Here is a 17,226-nt window from a genome sequence, read left to right as displayed (position 1 = left end):
AATCCCCGCATTTCCCGAGTTGATGATACAAGCCATTAACAAAGCAGGAAGCTGGCTCTGCTGCCAGAAACTGACAGTGAGTTCATGTTCTTTCCGATGCAACTCATTGTAAATTCTGAGTCCGAAATCACTTCCACTCTCCCTGGCTCTGGGTTGCGCCGGCCTCCTTCCCTTTCCTCTGAATCTGATTGAGTGAGGTGGTTGCGCCATACACTCATACAGGAGATTTTCTCCTTGAAATTGACCTACGTGGCCTGAAAGGGTGATGGACTTTTTCTCGTTCTTGGAGCTTATCACTTCTCCACCCACCCCCACTTTCCACTCCCGGCCCCTCCTTGTCAGGTTAGTACAGCCTTTGCAAGACACCCTGGCTATTTCTGGAAGTGCTATTTTTACAAACCAAAACAGTTTGGATGCTTTAGAAAGGGTGAAGGAGCTATAAGACGATTCACCGACTCCCTAGCTACTCCCTCCTACGAGTGTGCCAGGCACTGTGCTAGGTCCTGGAATTGGTTATAAACACTGCCCGCCCCTGGGGAAATTAATTCTTCCTTTAATCCTCACCCAAGGATATTCTTTAGTGATTTTGAGAGGGGGGGGAAGAAATCCATGTGAGAAAGAAACACCAATCCAACTGTCCTCTGCACATGTCTTGCCCAGGGACCGAACCAGCAACCCCGCTCTGTGCCCTGACTAGGGATGATACCCACCACCTCCTGGTGTATGGGACGATGCTCCAACCAATGGAGTCACCCGGCCAGGACTAATTGTCCTCTTATGGCTTGTATAACTTCGGGTGACCTTGTCCAAGCCTCCTGTGCTGGCTTTCTCCGTTTGGTAGTTGGCACCTGTTCATTGTGCCTGTACTTAATTAACGGTGGCCACAGCAGAGCCCTTTATTGGAAACCTGGTATCTGGGACGAGAGGTATGTGGCAAAAATCCCACAATGGTACCTGTGCGAACGCAGCAAGGAACAAAGACTTCATTTGCCTTTTCTACAGAGTGTATTTTTTGCAGAACTAAATTATTCCCCTGGCCCCGCTGCAGCCTCGTTTACTTCCCTGCTCGCTTCTGTTCTTTTATATAATCCACGAGAAACGTGTTTCTCCCGACCGGCAGGGCTCCTCGCACGCCCGTCTTCACCGCAGGCTCAGGTTCCTATCTCTGACGACCTGTGTGCTCCTCTATTCGTCTCCGGCATCTGCACACAAAACCCTCCAGAAGAGGCCATGTGGTGTCTTCCCGCTTCTTCCCGTTGTGTGGGTTTGGGCTTCTTGGCTTCGCTTTGCTTTCCGAGTTCTGGGGAACATGGCTGGTTGGAATCTCAGGTGGACCTGGAGTCTCAAGTGGAGCCTTCTCCTCTGCTGGGCTGCAGCCCTGGGATGCACCCTCTAAAAATTCTTTCCCCGGGCCACCCCCTCCCTTTGGAACCTAGTGGCCCCCAATAATAAAAGGGGACAATTTCAGCTCGAGTTGAGTGCCGACTCCTATGGATGCCAGCCTCTGCTCTGGGTGCTGGTGCTGGGAAGATAAATGGGGCTCAGGCCCTGACCTCAAGGGGCTCCCCCACCTGGTGTGGAGAAAACACACTCAGATTCAACAATTGTAATCCAGTGACTGCTAAGGGTTACAGCAGCTGCCCGCGTGGGGCTCTGGGAGCGGGGAAGAGCACAGATGACTCTCCAGGGGAAACATGGGAAACAGAAGTTAAGTGTCAAAAACGATGCACTCAGAAGCTTTGACGATGCGTAAGTGGGGATGGAACTGGGGGTGGGGGTGGATGGAGAGGCCTCCCAGGAATGTGCTGTTTGAGCACATTAAATATTAAGTAATGGAGGATACACTTATAGCACCCTGAACAAACAGGAATTTTCCAGATGAATGAGGAAGGAAGGTTTGTTATTGGTGGAGCGAAAACTGAATTGCAAAAGCACAGCTGAGACTTTGGGGTGATGGGGGGGCATATTGGGGAGTGAGGGCAAAGTGGGTGAAGAGGTTGATGAGGTCAGGTGAGGAGGGGCAAGTCCTGGGGGAAGGACACCCGGGAGGGCCCACCTGGTGTGGGCTGCGAGGAGCAGGCGGATCTGGGGCGGCATCAACTCCAAGTAGCCAGACGAAGACATGCTCTAAAGCAGCGTGTTTTCATACCTGTTCACTACCTCTCCCAGGGCGGAAAAATTTACATAGCAAATCAATACATACACATTGAAAATTTACTCATATTATATACAAATCACTCTGGTACTTTCTATTTTATCCTATACTATTTTTTGGTATTTCATCTAAAATTGCTAATTGTGATTCTCTAAATGTATCTCATGACCCAACAGCTCATGCATGAATCAAAGTTTGGAAACGCTGATTTAAAGGGTGCGTGTTAGTTATAGTCAAAGACGGAAGCCAGCGTCAACTCGGTTTGAGGGCAGCTGGAGCAGAGGAAGCCAGGAACTGCCCAGGAAAGAGAGAACAAGGCACAAAGCTGAGCATCTAGCTGGTGAAGCAAACAAGGGTTTGGGGAGCCAATTTTTCCTGTGATAGTTGCCCATCATGGGCATGGGCTGGTTAGTCTGCATGTATGAAGCTCCGGAAGATGATGAAAAACCTTGCATGGCATTCAGTTAAAGAGTTTGGGCTTTGCTGCAGAAGCAATTAGAGGCACTAAAGAGTTTTCGAGAGGGTGTATCAGTCAGCCAATGCTGAATAACAAAGCATAACTTTTAATTGTTTTTCCCCCCACAAGTTTACCAGTTGGCTGGGGAGTTTGCTTCTCTGGGCTGATGCTGCTATGCATTCGTGGCCAGCTGGCAGGATGATGGGTCCTGGCTCATCTGGGACGGCCTTGCCTGGGCAACTTGGCTTTTCTCCACATGTCTCCCAGGTCCCTCAGCAAGCTATTGTGGCCCCAGCAGGGGTCCAAGAAAGGAGGCAACATGCAAATGATTTTTAAATCTTTGCTTGTATCAAGTTTACTATTATCCCCTTGGCCAAAGCAAGTCACACACCCAATCCTAAATTCAGTGTGGGAAGGCACTACCCAGGGGTGTCATACGGAGAGGCATAAAGTCAATCATCACAGGAAAGAAAAAACAAGGTCAGATTTGTATTTTAGAAAGAAGACATCAGCTGTCCTGGATAGGAGGAAGGTGATGCTGGAGGCAAGGAGGCCAGCTAGGAGGATGTTTTTGTGACTCGGGTGAGAGGTGATGAGGATTGCAATGAAGAGACTGAGAGATGCTGGGGTCCCGGGGAGTCAGTAAGTCAAACCTCCTGTCTTCCTGCGTTCAGAAGCAGCTGAGAGACGGACAGTGGGTCACACAGAGAGCGCCCATCAGAGAACGTGGCTTTAAATCTGCCATCAGAAGAGCTTTCTCACACTCTCTGGACCCTGCTATCCTCCCTCTCCCAACCTAAGCCTTGGGGCAGCCCTTGCAAGAGTGAGTCAGGGTCTAAGGAGTAGGCACCATCACTCTGGTCTAGGACAGAGGAGAGAAAAGAAAGGGGCATAAAAGGAAAAGAGAAAAATGGAGTTGATACTGCCAAGAAAAAATTTTAAAAAAATGGAGCCAGAACTCTTCTAGGAAGCTGAGCTAACACACACCCCTTCATGTGCAACTTTTGAACTGGGCTAAACCACAATACCCACATCCTGATACGGTTCCTGGGACTAGCTCTGCATTGCTGAACTTTCTATTCAAAAAATTAAAATTTTCACCTAGCAACGGATATTAGCAATTAATCATGTATAACATAGCATAAGTCAGCTTGCCAGCATTAATCACAGCTCTTTCAAAGCAACTTGTATAATCCATTGGAAGCTCCTTTTTTTTTTTCTTCTGTTTTAATAAGCTCTGTCCCTGTCTTTCCCCCTTAGAATGCGGTTGGGATTTCCACCTAGATCTGTGTTTCGGAATTGCAATTCCTTAGGTACCCCAACTAAAGCACTGTTCGCCTTACAGTTCTCGGTCAAAGCTGACCGACTGACGGGGATCAAACCTCGCCACCTTTAACAGATTGGTTCACTCAGTCAAGAGATTTAGCTGCCGACCAGGAGTGAGTAAAGGGGGAAGGGAAAGGCGAGAAGGCTATCTAGGCCAGGGGCCATGAGTTTTTCCTGTAACGGGCCAGGGAGCGAATATTTCACACTTTGCAGGACATCTGGTCTCTGCGGCAGCTACTCAGTTCTGCCACAACAGTGTGAAATATGGCTGTGCTCCAGAAAAAACTTTATGGAGTCTGAAATTTGAATTTTCATGTATCACAAAATACCCTTCCTTTATTTTCAACCATTTAAAAAAAAAATCTCTGAAAACCATTCTCAGCTCTTGGGCTGAAGACAGACAGGCAGGGGGCTGGGCTGGGCTGGGCTTGCGGACACCCGCCCTGGTGGAAGTCCTCCCACAGGAAAATACAGCTAGAAAAACAGAGTTCCTCCTTATATTACTCAGGGTCTCTGCAGGTGACCTGTTCAAACTGCGTACCTGAGGAAAACCTCAAAATGAGGTTATTTACAAAGGTGCGGGCAGGGCACAGGGAAACTAGGAGGGGACCCAGGAGTGGCAGCAATATCGGGAACTGCTGCTATTTTCCCGCCGGAGGCATGGACTGGCGAGGGAGGGAGCACATAGCAGCCCCACAGAGAAGGGCCGTCCTGCAGAGGGCTGTTGGCCAAAGCCGTGGCCATTTGTTAGAGGGTCACATATAAACTATGGTAACCCCCCCTCACGCCCCTCTGCCCTTTGATCCACTTCTGATCCTTCCCATTAGCCAAACACAACTGGAACCAGAGCGGAAGGGACCCCACTCATGTCATCCATCGGGAAGCCTCCCAGGCCAGGGAGGAGAGTGCACAGGAGGAGAGTGGAGCTGCAGGGGCAAGTGGAGAGCATCAGCATCCTCCCCAGCAGACAGCAAGCAGCGGGGCGGTGAGGGGTCTGGTGGATAGGACTGCCCCTCCCTCCGGGAACCTCGGCTCCTCATCTATAAAGTGAGAGAGTAAGAGTAGATGATCTTCAAGAGCCAATTCTAACATTCTTGGGTTCTATGATAATGCTCCCCACATCCCTCACTGTGCTACTTTCAGGAAAGCGGTCTAGAAAAGGAGGGTCTTTCTTCCTGGGGCCCCAGACCTACAGACCCCCAGTTCCTTCTAGGGTCCTCACTCCAGTACAGTGTAACTGTAACCACATGAGGGGCATTCCTCAGGCCAGTGCCATTGCTATATCATAGGAAATTGCTTCTATGACAAGAAGTTCAAGTCAAGGCAAAGAGACAAGGTCGGGGGCTGGGAGATGGGAAGGGACGGGAGACATTAACATTTATTGGTGTCTCCTCTGTGCAAGACACCTGGCAGATGGTAGCAGTCTTTTCCAAAACCAGGTGAGGTCGTTTTTACGATCCCCAATTTGGTAGTGAGGAAACAATTTCAGAGAAGTAATGAACTTGACTTGCCCAAGGCTACAGCCACACCGGTGAGTAGGGGTAGAGTTGGTTTGCAAATCTATGCTTTTCCCTCCAGGGCACTGCCTGTCAGCTGAGCCTCCCCAGGGCCCAGCTCCCGCCAGGTAGGCACACATCTTTCCAGTAAAACTACTCTTCCCAGGACCAGTGTCCTAACCCAGAATGGCCAGAGAACGGCAAAGTCTTCGAAATACCAGATGGCCGCGAGTAGAACCTGAGAGCTGAGCTACTCACGCAGGTGTCACAGGCCCCCACGCGCCTCCCCCTTCCCAGCAATCGGCTCCTTTCCTCCAGAGCTGATGGGCACACACACACCCACGGGCGTGGATCCCTCCTTTCTCCTTTTGTGCTTCCTCACTGTGCATTTTTTAAAAATCGAGGTGAAAACTCACATAGTATTAAGCATTTCAGAGTGTACAATTCCGTGGCATTTAGTACATTCACAGCGTTGCGCAACCGCCATCTGGATCGAGTTCCAAACTTACAGCACATTTTGCCTCCTATCGGGGAGATGTTTATCTACCATCCTGGGCCGTTCGTGCCTTGAGGCCAAAGATAGTGTCCGTTTCATCTGCAAATACTGGGACTACCTTGCACACATTCCTTGCAAATCCTAGTGGAATGGCATTCCAGATACCCTCTTCCTGGTTTCCACTTCTGAGAAGCACTTTAAAAGCTGAATTTAATATCAGAATCAAGGCCTTCTTCCTGCCATGGACCTTCACTATGTCCTTGAGTGAAAGCAAGAAGCCTCCTGGTAAAACAGATCCTCTGTCCTGTGTTCTTTGGAGACATTCTTTACATCCTTTTCGTTTCATCTGACTCTACGTTGCCCATGTGGATATTAATTTGCATGAAGCTATGGCTCAGTTTTTAATGTGCCTCCAAATTTACATTGTTTCTTTTTTTTATTTTTATTTACTGATTTTTTTTTTCAGAGAGAGAGAGAGAGGCACTGATTTGTTGGTCCACTCATTCATGCACTCATTGGTTGATTCTTGTATGCACCTTGACCAGGGATTGAACCTGCAACCTTGCTGTGTCAGTATATTCTGTTTCTAAGCAAGTAAGCACAAATATGAATGTTGAAACTCGTTAAATAGTTGATGTTTCTAGGATGTCCCCCACTTTGAAGAACAGCAATTATTATACATACATAGATGTGAACTGAGATCTTGGAAACTGAAGCAGATGATACGTGTGATCTTCAGGGAAGAATTAGAAAAAAAAATAGTGCATTATGTCTTTTTAAATCACAATTTATTAGTCAAGAGATTTCCTTAAAAAAAAAAAACCAGTCCTGGCTGGCATAGCTCAGTGGATTGAGCACGGGCTGGGAACCAAAGTGTCCCAGGTTCGATTCCCAGCCAGGGTACATGCCTGGGTTGTAGGCCACGACCCCCAGCAACCGCACATCGATGTTTCTCTCTCTCTGTGTCTATCTCCCTCCCTTCCCTCTCTAAAAATAAATAAATAAAATCTTTAAAAAATTTATAAAAAAAAACAAAACCAAAAAGGCCTTAACCTATTTTGTGTTTTCTACAAATTATCAAGTAAACCTTCTGGTGATGCAGAACGTTTTAGTTTCTAGAAATAGATGTAAATTAGACCCATTCACCACTGGAAAGCTCAGAGTTTTTGGCGTTTCAGTTCTATACAGTTTACATGCTATGTCCATCAGCCTCCACTGAATGCCATCGAAGACATTTCTTCCTCTTCAGCATCGGCTGCTCACGGCCTCCCCATCCACTACATCCATCCCTCTGCGAAGGCAGGTGTAGGGACACCTGCCCGACACGTGCTACTGTTTCTTCGTTCCTCTTTGCCAAAAACTACATGGCTGGGCAACAGCAAAAAAAAAAATCTGCAAGGCCTCATTTTGTAAAATCCTAATTTAACATCGGGATGATTCTCAAGATGTGTTGGAGGAAAGACGGGAGAATGGGAGCCAAGTTTCCCGGAGCTGGAGGTGGGGACTGGGGAACAGAGCACAGGAGCACAAAGACTCGATTCCCTTCTGTTGCCATGACTTCTCTTTAATGTTTATGGGAGGAACTGACTTAATTCCAAGGAGCGTTTTTCATTCCTCATTACCTTCTAATCATCCTCTGTACCTTTGGTATCGCTGGAATAAGTCCATTACCAAGATGCGTTGGAGGACGGTCACTCAAACTCACTGAGCTTCAATTACGCTATTCGATGGGAGGGCACCGGCATAAAGAGAGGATTATTTATACCCTCAAGGCCAGATATGCTGGGCTCAGCAGCTATTTTGCTGAGAAACATAAGGGATATCGCCTCAGAGCCGGGGAGAGTGAGAAATAGGTTTGACTTCTCCGGAGCAGTAGCTGCGGCAATCTGCAAGTGCTCTCTGCGGGAGCAGTTTAACTGGGACCGGGTCCCAGAGCTCAATCAGGCGGCAGCCAGCCCTGGTCACCCACAGCTCCTCTCCTGTGAGGACGCTGGAAGCCCTCGCCCTCCCGCAGCGCTCCCCGGTTCCCGTTACACCTTTGAAGTCCGGGGGAAGGACACCCGTCCCAGGGGGAATGGCACGCGGAAGGATTTTACGCGTGGATTGTTGGGCCTGGCAGAGACAACATGCGTGTCCCAGACCCCCACCCGTTTGTCCTATGGGATGGAATAAACAGCACGACAGCGTGTAATAGCGGGGGCTCAACAGACAGTGTCCAAGGCCCAAGACTTCTGCTGCAGCTGTGAGAGCTGGGCGGGGCTTAGCTTCCCAAACCTCAGCTACCTCGTTTGTGAAATGGACGTAAAACCACTACCCGCCTCCGGGAGTGGCTCAAAGACCAGCCTGATTGATCTAACCCAATCAATCACCTTCCCCTAGAAGTCCGGTGGGAGGGCCGTAAATGCAGCTGTTATGTTAAATATCTAGGCCGGCCCCAGGTCACGTGTCCTGGGCCTGGGCTCGTCGGAGCAGCCAGCCTGGTTTTATAGCTGGGGCAATGCCTCAGTGCTCCTTCTGGAAGGGGTTTACATTGCTGCTCTGGGTCTATAAATCTCTGACAGATTTTCTGCCTGGTAATAGGTTTGCCCTAACACCTTCCCAGGTAAATCTCATTTTTCAGTTAAAGAAACGGTGTAGATGTTTAACTTCCATGATAGATTTTTACAGTAATGGCTTTCCCACCTCCCTGCACTCACCCCATTGGGTGGTGCCCCCCCCACAACACTGATGTTGGGCTCAGTCATATGACTTGCTTTGGCCAATGGCGCGAGAGCAAATTTGACACAATTAGATGATTGAAGCCAGCTTGCACACTAGGCATGCCTCTCTCTTGTGGCTGGGACGTCTTTACCATGTGAAGAAACCCAAGTTAGCCTGCTAGAGGTAATGACCTTGACAATGGCAGCGCCAACCCCCATGCACACGAATGAGGCCATCTCCGACTATCGGATCCCACCTGGGCTGCCGGGGGATTGCAGCCCCATAAATAGCTGCAGGCAAAACAAGCCCCGGCCCACACCAGCAGGGGCCAGCTGAGTCCAGCCCTTACCGTTGACCTGCAGAACAATGCACAGATAAAAGGCGGTTGTTTTCAGCCACTGATGTTTTCAGCCACTGAGCGCTGGGGTGGTTTGTTACAGCAACAGATAACTGACAGAACAATTAAAATTTGTAAATGCAGTGGCAGACATTTCTGCCCTCTTCTCTGGGGTTCCAGCAAAGGCAAGAGAGAATAAAGCATTTTACTACAAGCCAAAAGAATGTGATTCATTTGTGGCAAATCCAGAAACATCATTTCCTTCTTTTAGGTGATTTTGGATAAGTGAGAACAGAGGCGGGGTCTGTGTCATTTCCCAAAAGCTCAGTGACAGAAACTTCGCCTGAGCTGAGCGAGAACGTCTGGAGGGCGGGAGAGAGACTCGCCATCGGTCAGCAAGGACACGCGTGCTCCTGGGAGCGGCTGGCATCGCCCGCGTGTCTGAGACCCGGCTCCTCCCCCTGACGGCTCACACACACGGCGACTCGGGCCTCGTCAGCAGTTCGGGGAAAGAGCACGGATTTTCATCTGGCAGATGGATGTAACCAAGTGGTCCAGGAAAATCTGGGGCTGCATCATCCACGTTGACGGCCAGGAAGTGAGGGGGCAACGAAGGCCAAGAGAGTCTGAGGGACGCAGAAGAAGGATGAGGCACAGAAGGCACGGTGCGTGCAGAGCAGAGAGGTGATACTAAGGCCTCTGGCTCCCACGTGCTCCCAAAGCAAACAACTGCTAACACTTGGCAACTTGCCCAAACAAAGCGCCCAGGCAGCACGGGGCAGAGTTGTGTTCTCAGGTTAAGGCAATGCCCAGATGGTCGGGATTGTGGGTTGAGGAGAAGGAGATGTGGATGGAACGTTTCCCGTTCAGGAGGGAGGCTGAGACGGCGTTACCACCCTCACAGGCACCAGAAAGGAGTAGCTGATAAATCTGTGTTCTGAGGAAGCCCCTGCAGGGAGTGGAGTTGACGCTGGTGGTAACTGAGGAGGACGGAAGGACAGAGAACAGGCGCAAAGGGGAAACACTTGGGTTTCATTTAGCTTTCCTCAAATAACCACAAACTATAATTATTATTTGCTATGCTGGGGATTCCTCCTTGAAGTGGGGGAAGATGTTACCTTCTGGCATTCAAAGGTTGCTTTTTTATGTCAATTTCCACATGACAAATGGTAGCAAGGCTACTCATGATTCCCCCCCCCCCCAACTCACTGTCCCTTCTCACAATACTGCACCTCAGTTCTGCACAGAGGCAGCTGCCCCTCCTCTGCACACTGCCCAGGTGCCTGGAGCGAACCGCTGGCTCCCACATGGGCCCCCTGGGTCAGGCCTGTGACCCAGGTTAAGCCACCGCACCTCACGCCAGTTTGAGCCACAAGGAGGGGCACATGACCCCACCACAGCCAACGATGTGCTGGGAGACCACTGGGATTGAGGCAGGCCCTTCTGCGTGGTTGGAAGCCAAGGGGTGCTGGGGTCATTTTCTGCCACGTGCCGTGGTGGCCACGTCAGGCAGACCCTCGCTTGAGTTCTGAATCCAACCACTTCTGAAACGCTGCTTACCCTGAGGACATTTTGTTCATAGAAGCCAATAAATCCCATTTTTGCTTAAGTCAATTTTAAGTATTATATTTTCTGTCCCTTTCTGTCCCTTCTGTCCCTTCTGTCCCTTCTGTTGCAACCGAGGGAGCGCTAACTCTGCGTCCCTTATCAGATTTTCCATCCATAAAATGGGGCAGTTCTGCTAGATGACACCATCTATCTGGAGCCTATATTTCTGACTTTAGGAGAAGAGTGGGAGAGGAGAAGCCCCATAACAGTCTGAAGCAAAGCAAGCATTTCCAGCTAAACTGAATTCTGTGCTGTAATCAACTCAACATTTACTGAGCGCCAGCTATACTCTCGGCACAGGCCACTTCTTCCTTTCCACACCACTGTAGAAAGTAACTGTATACAATCACACCCAATGCCATTTACGTCATGGGTTGAAATGTGTCCTTGAGCATGATACTGTTATTGCGATTAGAATCCAGAAGTAGAAAAAGCAATTAAAGTGAGAAAGGCCTGTTATCTTTTAAACAGCGTTTGCTGGGCCTGTGTGAATGGTTTCTGTACCTTTTATAAATATTGCCAAATACTGAGTTTTCAACTAGGGTTCTGCAGGCATAAAGCATTCTTGTCTTGAAAATTTTCTATTAACTTGAACATACTGGGAATGCTTAGCCTCAGTGAAGTCCTGAAAATGCCAAGGAAATTAATGGCTTTGCGCTGGGTTACTGAAACATGTCCACTAACATTTAAAGTGCCACGCCCCCAGACTTCACTCAGAGCTGCTGACTTAGGCTGAAAGGCCTGTGTCTGCGAGGTGGATCAAGCTGCCTCTCACGTCTCTGTCCGCTGAGCTTTTGTTTCTCTCTCTTCCCCGTCTTATCCCCCCTTCCTCATCCCCTCTCTCCAACCTTTCCCCCTCCTTCATCCCCGGTTTCCTGGGATTAATTGAGAATGCTATTCATAAGAGATCGGAATAAGGTTATAGGGTTATACATCTGGAACGGGTTACAGTTTGTCAGGATACATTATTTCACATTGCTTAGGTAGGAGAAAAACCCCAAGGTACTAACCATCCATGGTGCATTGAAAATATTCACATGAAACATACATTGATTAGCCTTAAAACCCATGGATTTCGATGTCTTCCAAGGAAACCTCACAGGCCACGTGCAGTGCTCATGTGGTCATATATCAATGTCACATCCGAGAAGGACAGTCTGAGGCTCCCCATTCACGCTTTCCCTCAGCTGACATCTGTCAGAGAAGGCAGGCGTCGGTGCCGGCCAGGCCATGCTCCCACCTACTTGAGGACCCTCAGTGTGTCTCTCGTGCAGTTGCACGTTGCTAGGGGCACCAGCACATATTGCATTGTCTGTCTTCGGAAAGACAGCGTGGTCTTACGTGGGGGCTTAATCCACTCAAGTGTTGCTTCCTGCCTGCTCTGCACGGTCTTCGTTTCTTTCCTCCACATTTATTAGGTACCGGGTGCCAGGCGCTGAGATAGGCCCTGGGAATATTTACCTGCTACTCAACCTCTTGTTGATGCCCCGCAGGTGCCCTTAACAAATTTTCCTCCATTCCCTTTACCCACCACACCCAAACACCAGGCACTACCACAACGGCAGCGACAGCCGATTGTGGACCTCTCAGCTCTGAGTTCTCTCCCCTACTCTCGTCTCTCAAGGTGATACCCTCAGTCATCCATGGTCCCTCACTCGGTCCCTCACTCAGCATACCCAGGGGTCCCCCAAGTTCGTTACCATACTTCCAGTTAACTGGCCACTCTGTCCCCCTTACCCTGGCCTTGGTGCAGGCCCTCAAAACCTCTCGGCCCTCCCCATTCAGGTGTCTCCAACTGCAATTTATTCATGCACTGCCGCCAGAGTCACTTTTCTAAAATACATACCTCGGCATGTCACATTTCTTGCCCCCATGCCTCCCGTGGCCACCCACCTGTTTTGTAGGGTCCATTCCCACCTTTTGCGTGATGAGGTCCTGCCTTTCCAGCCTCCCCCTTGGGGCTCTCTCCCACGCATGCTCTCTCCCCTCGCCTGGCCTCACACGTGCAGTGGATGCCTCTGGGCCTTCGCACAGGATGTTCTCTGCTCCTCGAAAGCCCTTCTCGGCTAGGAGAGCTTCCATTTCCTACTCGTCCTCCAAGAGTCGGTTCAAGGGGCACTCGGAGGCCTCCCCGATTTCCCCAGGTAGCTGCCAAGCTCTTCTCCGAGTCCCGGACCCCTTGAGGCATTGCTTTACCCCAGCTTGTTCCCACCCCAGCCGAGGTGGGCTGTTTATATGTCGATCGACACTGTTCATCTGTGCACTCCTTAATGTGTCTGGTTCCTCTTGATATTCCCAATACGCGGCATGCGCTTGGCTGACCACAGCTATTCACTTGGCACCATGTGGGAGGCAGAGACTACAGAGCGTGTTTTCTACCCACTCCCTTCCATTAGAAAGATGCGATAGATACACACATTGGCTGTGAAAAATTAACCAGCAGTGTGTGCTAACAAGCAGGCCAGGGAGTGGGGCCCGGTCACAGATCTGGGAGGAGACACATTACTTGGGAGTGGGGAGTCAGAGAAGGGTTTGGTTTGGATCTTGGGTGGTCGTCACACAAGAGGAAGAGGAAGGACAGACAGGGAAAGAGAAAGGTCGTGAGCTCCAGGCAGAGGCAAGAAAGCCCGGGGCAGAGAGAGACACGTGCCACATGGTTTCACTTAATATGGACTCTAATGAACAAAATAAACCAACGAACAAACAGAAACAGACCCAGAGCTGTCAGAGGGGAGAGGGTGGCAGGGCTAAGTGAAAAAATGAAGGGATTAAGCAAAACGCAAACCAGAAAACTCCCAAACCACCAACACAACCACAGCCTCATAGATGACAGTAAGACCATCACCAGGGGGGATAAATGGTGACAGAAGGAGACTTGACTTGTAACACACAGCATAGTGTACAGATGATATATTATAGAATTGTATAACTGAAGCCTATATAATTCTATTAACTGATATTACCCCAATAAATTCCATTAAAAAAAAAGAGAGAAAGAAAAAAGCATGGGGCGCACTCAGGGCTGGGGTGAGTGGGCCCAGGCCTTGAATGTCAGGCTCGCCAGCAAGGACCCTCTCCTGTGGGCAACTGAAAGGTCTGACGGAGAGAGTGACCATTGAAAATGATAGTTTAGTCCTGTCTGATGTGGCTCAGTGGATTGAGTGCCGGCCTGCAAACCAAAGAGTTGCCAGTTCAATTCCCAGTCAGGGCACATGCCTGGGGTGCAGGCCAGGTCCCCAGTGGGGGTGCTCAAGAGGCAACCACACATTGATGTTTCTCTCCCTCTCTTTCTCCTTCCCTTCCCCTCTCTCTAAAAATAAATAAATAAAAGTCTTTTTTTTAAAGAAAATGATACTTTAAGGTTAATTAGAGGTGGGTGCAGGATGGACTGAAGTTAGAGAAACAAGTTAAGATGCTCTCACACAACCCAGATCTGAGGGGACGAGGCCTCGTGCACGACAGGGACAACAGGAATTGGGAGGAAAGGGTAGAGCAGGGCCTAGAGGATGGGACCGAACGGGCAGGGTGACCCCTCAGTCAGAAAGGAGGAGGCCAGGGAGAAAGAAGTGGTACCAGTGACAAACAGGAGAGTTGGTGGGAAGACTGTGATTCTGGAGAGAAGAGCGGACTTTGTCTGAGACAGGCTACGTTTGGGAGAATGCAGGGTATCTGAGAAGCAAAGCTCAGCAGCACCTGGGGCGGAAGATGATCTGCGTGGTGGTCGAGCGTGCAGGCCTGGCAGGCCCGGCTGGCCCAGCCATGAATCCCAGGTCATTTCAGTGCTCAGTGTTCTCCTCTGTAAGGTAAATGCCCCCGTAGCACTTATCTCGTGGGGCCGTCGGGGGGACTAATGAGGTGAGGTGCTGAGAAGCACTGCTCACACTCAGTGCCTAGCACGTGCTAAGAGCTCAATAAACATTAGCTATAGTTGTTAATAACAAAAACCTATAAAAATGTTTTAGAGTGCAGAGAATTATTTGCATTTTACTTTTCCAATGATTCTATAACTTAAATATTATTATTCTTATCCCATTTGTGAGTGAGGGAGCGGTAGCTCAGCAAGGTGAATTAACCACACAACTAGCTGAGCCAAAACTCCCATCGAGCTCTCTGTACCAAATTCTGTGCTATTCCACTGACCCTGCAAACTCTGGTTTTATTTAACTGGAGGAAGGGGCCAGGGGTAGAGAGAGGGGGCCACGTAACTGTCAAGTACCACCAAATTCCAGGACTGGGTTTGACGTGAGGTTCTTATTGCTACAAAGATAACCGTATTTGAACTACACCAAAGCTACCAGCCCAGTGAAGGAGGTGAATTCTCAGAGGAGGGGTCCTTCAGGGTTAGCCTCTGCCAAGTGTTTGTTCAGCTTAGGGGCTTCAGTGCCCACCTCAGCCCCCGCCAGCCTTCCAGGCTCTGCTGTGCATTTGGAGACAGGCTCTCTCCATCAATTTAGAGCACCGAATACTAATAACAGTCTGATACCTGTCAGCAAGAATCCCACCCGGCTGGAAGAGCTGTCCAGAAATCTCACATTTCAAGCGATTTCCCCAACATTACAAAGAGGGGAAATTGTGTTGAAGAGGAAATTGACAATGAGGTTCTGCCTGGCAGCTGTGAGAAGGGTTATTGCTGACCCCTTTCTGTCTCCGTTTTACTGCTGAGCTTTCAGTCTGGACATATGGAAAGAAGCAATCTTTGGGGACACTGGCGGGTAGGGCTGGCTTACCTTGGACTCCTGAACGGATGGTTTGTCTAAGAATAGACTCCAAGGGGGAGATGCCAGCGAGCTGAGTGGAACTATCAGAAGTGGGCATTTTGCTCACTTTTTCTAATAACTATGGCTTAAGAAGGGAATAAAGTTGTGGTGTGATGCCATGCAGAATGGCTAGTGCTGGAGGAATGACAGGCACGTCTGAGGAAGCTCTGTTATTAAAGGAATGTGAGCAACCAGACCCCCGAATCCTATTCCTCCGCCGAGGCATCAAGGTAGCTGGCCGGTCTGTTGGTTTTATGAAAGGTGCAGACAGGAAATTTCAAATTCCATTCCACCCTTGGAATGCTGATTCCATCACGGCCGAGGGCATTTTGAAATTTATTTCCCGGACTCTTCTCCCACATCTATAAAAAGGAGTTCATTGAGGGCATTGCTGGGGTTTAATTAGTTAGTACTGGTAGGGTGCTTGGAAGATGAAAAGAAGATTATGAAATATCCATGGGTGAGTCCTCTTTTAAGAAGGATGGGTTGACGTCAAGATTTAACAAATCATTGTCCCAAAATAGTTTGGGGTGCACAAAGGTGGTTTAGTTTTGGCAGGTGACTTTCCCTGACCTTGCTCAGATATCGCAGGGTGGGGGAGAAAAACTACGGGAGGCTCTTCTAGGGTTTTTCAGACTTTTGGGGTGGGGAGAAGAGAGAGGAAACCATTTGTCTCCATCAGCATAAGAAAATCAGGAACTCTAAAGAACAGTAAAAATGGACACAAGTGTCCATAGTGGGTCTCCACTCGCCCCCACCCGGAGGCAGGCCTTGCCAGCCAGGCGCATCAAACAGCTTTTCGAAGGTCAGAGTGTGGAGCGTGGTGTGGTCACACGGTGGAGAGGACGGGAAGGGCAGCGCCGTCATTGAGGCCTGGCCCCGGCTGACCAGCGTGCTCTAGCTGCGCGGAGCTGACCTGTGACTTTAGTTCCGGGACCCCGGGTGGCTTCCTCCGAGAAACGGGGACCAGCATCCTCTGAGTTTTTACAATTATTTTCATCCTCTTTCCCTTCCTCCCGCAGCCCAGGTTGTCCCTCCCAGGAGCTTCTGAACAGCCAGTGCGTCGGATCATCGTCTTCAGCTCAGCGCTGCGGGGTCGCTCCCCGCGCTCTCCGTGTACTCGCGGGAGGACCCTAAGTGCTCGTTTGTGCGATGAAACACCGTCAGAAAGAGACTCTGTTTTCTGCCAAGGTTATTTCAGGGGGAAACTCAAGTTAAAGGAAAAAAAAAGAGAGCCCAGATTATTTTTTAAGTCCCAGATCTCAATGCAGCTGTCTTTCCACTCCACTGTTCTGCAACTGACATCTGATATTAAATTCCTGGGAGGGAAAGCGCTCCGATGACTCCCTGTACGGGCGAGCGGCCTGGGACTGCCGCGCACGCGTGTTGCAGTCTGTCTGTTGTGCAAAAGACCGAGGCCCTCTCGGTGCTGGGCAGCTTTTGCCAGGGGGCCTTGTGTTCCTAGCAAATCCCAGCTGCCAGTCCTTACTGAGAGCCACAGGTACCTGGGATGGTCCGAGTTGGGGGAAGTGTAGAGACTGGGATCTTGTCCCCCGGCCCTCGTCACTGGTGGGGGTACCGAGCTCCGGGCTCCCAGGAAATGCGCGCACACGGTATGTCAGAATCGTTGGCCAGGCAGACAGATACCGCTGGGCCCTTCCCAGTCAGGAGCCAATCCATCCATGTGTGGCCACGGCTGTAGAAAAATGTCACAGGATGTATAGTTATAGCTCTGGGTGTCTGAAAAGTGTGAAGTGAACACCTTCAGAATTCAACAACAACAAAATTGAGCTTCGAATCAGGGACAGTGCATTGGGCAGGTCCTGGAGGTCGTAGAAGGACAGAAGGGACGAGCGTCAGGGAGGGATGGCACGTTCTAACACGTGGACTGTTG

This window comes from Phyllostomus discolor, chromosome 14 (assembly GCF_004126475.2).
Source record: "Phyllostomus discolor isolate MPI-MPIP mPhyDis1 chromosome 14, mPhyDis1.pri.v3, whole genome shotgun sequence".
Lineage (NCBI taxonomy): Eukaryota > Metazoa > Chordata > Mammalia > Chiroptera > Phyllostomidae > Phyllostomus > Phyllostomus discolor.
The sequence above is the reverse complement of the archived record's forward strand: the minus strand, read 5'-3'. Positions refer to the sequence as shown.